Here is a 6,000-nt window from a genome sequence, read left to right on the forward strand (position 1 = left end):
GGTAGAAAGCGTTTGTCGGGAAGGCGAAAGCTCTATTGTTGGACACGGTATCCAACTGGAAGGATGATTGGATCGTGAAGGTGTTATGAGCAGGGCTGAGCTTACCACAGATGTGTGGGATGGCCTCATCCGCTATTTGAACCTGCCATCATCCATTAAAGTCTCGAACAGTTCCTCTACCTCCCGTCAGACGAAAGATGAGCAGGGCAACGGGCCGATGCTTCACACTACGGGTCAAAAACCCCACGCCGGTGTCCGTATGGTTATGGTAAATATTTTAATTAATTATTATTTTTTAATATATTCTAACTTCATAAATGTTTTTTAGGCCAAAGAGACAGGAGTTCTCCCGTCTCTTAAGGATCTTTACGAGAGGACTCACAAGAACAAGGTTGGGCAATTTGTAGATCCTAGGTCCGAGCAAATCTTTAACGAGGTGGTTGCTCGGATTGAAGACCGCCAAACCCAGCTGACCCAGCAGTCTCCCGATGGAATACCGGTCACATTATCCACACTTGAAGTAGATCAGATTTACGAGGATGTAAAATTTTTTAAATCTTTTATTATTATTATTATTATTCATTTAATCTATTTTTTTAATAATATTAATCTTTTTTTAAGGTTGTCCCTAAGAAAAATGGACGTACGTTGGGGATTGGTTCCGTCAACGATGTCCCAAGAGCGACATCATCTTATGGTCAGACGGGCTGATGAAGTCATTCAGCTGTGTTCTTAGATGAACTCGACGCGGTTTACGTTCACAGCTCGTATGACTTCAGTCGAGGGCTTTCTAGACGTTATAGCGGCTGGAAATCCTCATTTGGAGACCATGTTTGCGGATATGCAGACACGAAATCCCATTCCAGAGCCATCCCACACAGAGGAGGATGAAGAAGAAGTATGGGGAGGAGTCATGAGTTCTTCGACGAGCTCCACAACAACAATCCTTAGTTTTTTTTTCTTCTTTTTATTTTGTATTATAAATTTGAAACTTAAATATTTATAAAATATTTTCGTATTGATTTATATTATTTACATTTTTAAGAATTCTGAAATAAATTTAAAAATATATTTGATTATATTTTTGTTTTTGTAAAGAATAAAGAATCGAAGAAAATTCGCAGCTAATTTACGTCTAGTTAAGGAGGAAACTGAAAATTGTTACCGAGGAATTTACCATGAAAGACAAGCAGATTCGTCGTAAATTTACATGTAAATAATGACGAAATTGAACATCTACTTTACGAGGAAATTGTTTACGTGTACTTTACAAGGAAAACCTTTATGTGTACTTTACGAGGAAATGATTTGGATGTACTTTACGAGGAAATTATTTACGTGTACTTTACGATGGATATGTTTACGTGGCTTTTATGAGGAAAGAGTTTACGTGGCTTTTATGGGGAAATAGTTTATGTGGCTTTTACGAGGAAATTGTTGACCCCACTTTACGACGAAAGCTTTCCTCGTATATTTACGACGAATTAGCAAGGAAATATACGTTACAACATAAATTTAACGAGGAAATGGCTTTCGTAGTTAATTCATTGTAAACCCTATTTTACGACGGAATAACTACGAAAACCGCCGTCTTTATAAATGAGTTTTCTTGTAGTGATTCAGATACAATATACAAACAACAAATCACAGAGATCATATCCTAGCACACGTTCTAAACAAGTTAACTCACAAAAGCATCTATCTAACACAAATTATAAACAAGTTATGAACAAACATCTATCTTATCACAGGTTTAGAAGTTCACAAGTTCAGTACATATGTATTAACCAAAATGAGAATTAAGTGAGAAGAGCTTACCTTGATGCATTCTTGGTTGAGGAGAAAGCGCCTTGAATGTGTTGTAGCAGCAGTTGAGGTAGTTTGGCTGTCGCCAAGTGGAGATCCATCATGTGTCATCTCTTCAATGGTTTCCTCAACCTCCAGAACCACAGCCTCTGCACGTTCATCGATGAACGAACCATCTTTACGTATGAGAGTCTTCCTCACAAGGTGGTGGTTCCTCAAAATCATCATCAATAATCTGCAAGGCAAGAGCAAGAAAAGTTAGTCAAAATAAAAAACGGTTAGAAAGAAATATAAAATATTACCATGTTATACTCAATATTTACAGAGGTCTGTGGTCCAGCACCGTGCTTGTGCATCGCCTTCCCTGGTGGAGCAGACGTGCGGGATCCAGCTGGGGATTGAATCTTTGCTTTTGCTTCATGTGTCGACCAATTTGCAAGAACTATAGCCTAGTCTGTTTAGCTGATGTATTTAGGTTGCTTCTCATCTCACTTCTTCTGGCTGATTCGACTACAAATGGTCAGAGGCGGATCTACGTTATAGAATGGGGTGTCATCTGACACATGTTTAATTTTATATTTTGGTGTTTGTATGTTAATAGCTGAAGAAGTTTGTAGTTCAGTTGGTTGATTTCCCTTTCAACTGACACCCCATTATCTGGTTCGACTCCACCCAGTAACATTTTGTTTGTATAATTTCCTTTTTTTATTACAACTAGGGGCTTGGCCCCGAGCTTGCCCGGGGTTTTGTTTTTGATGTTTTCGATTTATATTTTGCTTCTCTGGCAGATAAGACTATAGGAATGTGAGATAATAAAGAAATATTAGAAGCTCAAGGCCTGATCGTCCCGTCTCGCGGGATACGACAAGGCGATCCACTATCCCCCTTCATCTTCATCATGTGTAGCGAAGTCCTTTCCGGCCTATGTTATGTGGCTCAGAGACGAGGGCTGCTCTCAGGGATACGCATGGCACGGGGAAGTCCTCGAATTAACCACCTCTTATTCGCTGACGACACTATGTTCTTCACCAAAACGTCACCAGCATGTGTTGCGGCCCTAAAAAAGTGCTCCAACAGTATGAATCAGTCTCCGGACAGATGATCAACACAACAAAATCAGCCATCACCTTCTCCAAAAAGACACCATTGGAGATCAGGGACAGAGTAAAGGCTAGCCTTGGCATCACAAAAGAAGGAGGGGTTGGCAAATATTTGGGGCTCCCGGAGCACTTTGGAAGAAGGAAAAAAGATATGTTCACGTCGATCGTCGATCAGATACGCCAAAAAGCCGCGAGTTGGAGCTCCAAGCAGCTATCTGCCGCGGGTAAGCTAGTGCTTCTCAAGTCTATCCTCGCAGCTAAGCCATCATTCTCTATGACATGCTTCAAGCTACCAAAAAGCCTAACCAAGAGGATCCAATCAGCACTGACCCGCTTCTGGTGGGATGCGAACCCGGAGAAAAAGAAAATGTGGACACCACTTGCTTGCAATGTGGTCTACATGAGGAAAGCATTTGTCATGTCCTCTTTAACTATGAAATGGCGAAAGAGACATGGGAGAGATCTCAGATACCTCTGCCTCAATCAGGTTTCTCATCCAACTCTGTGTTATTAAACCTCCATCATCTGATAAGGGTAAGTGAAGACAAGAAGCTAGATTATGAGACGCGAGCGAGGTTTCCTTGGATATTGTGGCATCTATGGAAAGCAAGAACTGCTTTATGCTTTGAACAAACAAGGGTTGACTCCTCTGTCATCCTTACTAAAGCAATAGAAGAGTTAAGAATTTGGTTTCTGATCCAGAACAAAGACAATTCCATGAACCATACTGTTCCGATTGGCGGTGGTAACCAACAGTGGAGCAAACCTCCCATAGGTTTTATTAAATGCAATGTTGGTTCCTCATGGATTTCAACGCACACGCATAGTGGAGGGTCATGGATTGTTCGTGATTTTTGGGGGACACCTATGGAACACAGCCGTCGAGCCTTCACAGGCATTCAATCCAAGCTGGAAGCTGAACTGGAAGCAATCGGATGGGCGGCTGAAGATCTTCATTCCCTTCACTGGAGCAAGGTCATTTTGGAGATTTCGTCATCACAAGCCTTAGAAGCGTTGGAGAAACCGCATACTGCTCACCACCTATCCAATGTGATAGCTCACACATCTGCCTTGCTGAAGAAGATTCATGCATGCCAGGTTGAGGTTGTGGACGATAATGCTAATAGAGTGGCAAAAGAGATTGCAGTTAGTGTCACTAAAGATGGAAGACTTCAATCTTATGTGGCCCGTGGAGGACCAACTTGGCTGGCTAACATAATTCAGGCTGATGCACGCTGCACCATGACAACTATGTGAGTTTGATGCTCCCGCTTTCCCTGCCAGATTGTATTACTGCAGGCTTGGATCTCCATTATTTCCTCTTTCTCCTTTTGATTTGAGGTTTTATTTATTTTGCTAACACCTACTGGTGTTGTGTTGTTTTTTCATTTATTTGAATCCCAAGCCAATTGTCTTGGATAACAATATGTGGATTTTATATCTTCAATGACAAAAAAACGGGGTCAAGGTATCATTTGAGAAATTTTGATATGTGTATTTAAGGCTTTTAAAACACTCATATTAAAAATAATTATATGGGGGAAATCGTATTTTAAACACCAAGAGTGTCAATTTATAGCACTTTAAACACTGAAGTTTTTTTACTAGCATTTTATCATAATAAACCTCCAGCGATGTTTTCAAGTTCATAGGTGACCGGTACTGTTCATTTTACAGGTTAAAATGATGATGTGTCGGTTTTTATTATTAAAAATAAATAAAAAATAAAAATACGTAAAAATACAGAAAAATTTGAATGAAATTGGAAAAAATTATAAAATTTTATTAAAAATTCAAAACAAAATTAAAAAAAAAAGTAAAATTCAAAAAACATAAAAATTAAAATTTCAAACATAAAAATAAAATATTAAAAAATCAAAATTTTAAAAATAAGATCTAAAATTAAAATGTCAAATTTTAAAACGAAAATAAAATTTTAAAAATTCTAAAATAAGATTTAAAATATTTAAAAAATAATAATTTGAATTTTTTCTTTATTTATTTGTATTTATATATTTAGAGGATAAGAGTCTTTTACATTTTTAATGAAGCATTTTTGGTCATTTCTTTCTTAGAAAATATTTTTTGGACAAAACTCAGTATAACATATTTGAGAGAATTATTAGTCCTGCGTGTGGTCACCATCAATTAACATAGGTGAAATTGGCGGCACCCCGAGATGTTTTCTGCGAAGTGTACTTAGGCGCTAGTCGGGCTATGTAAGGTGTCTGGATATTCGGATTATAAAAAAAAAATTGATGGTAGCAAGTTTTGATATATTGTTTTTGATGGCGGCAAGTTTTGATATCATCATAAGTGACAGTCACTTTAATTGGATAGAATTTTAAAATAAATATAATTTTTTGGTTAAATATTTACAATTTTGTTTTACAATTTTAATTTTTAAGTTTGAAGTTTTAATTTAGATCTTATTTTAGAATTTTTTTAAAAAAAATTGAAAAAATTTCTTTTTTAAATTTGACATTTTAATTTTAGATTTTATTTTTTAATTTTTAGAATTTTAATATTTTATTTTATTTTTAATTTTGAAATTTTATTTTTTTAATTTTTTTAATTTTTAGATTTAAAAAAATATTTTGAATTTCTTACAATTTTTCCAATTTCATTCGATTTTTCTGTATTTTTTTTAATTTTTTTAAAAGAAACCGACACGTCATCATTTTGACCTGTAAAATGAACAGTGACGGTCGTCTATGAACACGAAAACGTCTTTGGAGGTTTATTATGATAAAAATGTCACTTTGAAGGTTTAAAGTGCTAGTCAAAAAAATTCAGTGTTTAAAATGCTAGAAAGTGACATTCTCAGTGTTTAAAAGAGTTTAACTGAAAAATCATTTATGCGAATGGCCTTAGCATCACCACTTCAACTTTTCTCACACTAACCTTAGTGTTTTGATTTAAAAAATAAGACAGGGGAAAGCATTATTATTCTCGACTACTCTTAAAAAGTAATCCTCTCAACTCTAGTAGATTCTCCAATATAATTTTTCATCTCCCGAATTTGATTCCTCGATGAACTTTTACTAAGACTTTCAACGACAAAGGTCATGGTGGGTATCTCTTTTTTTTTTTC

The sequence above is a fragment of the Brassica napus genome, chromosome A9, assembly GCF_020379485.1.
Source record: "Brassica napus cultivar Da-Ae chromosome A9, Da-Ae, whole genome shotgun sequence".
Taxonomy (NCBI): domain Eukaryota; kingdom Viridiplantae; phylum Streptophyta; class Magnoliopsida; order Brassicales; family Brassicaceae; genus Brassica; species Brassica napus.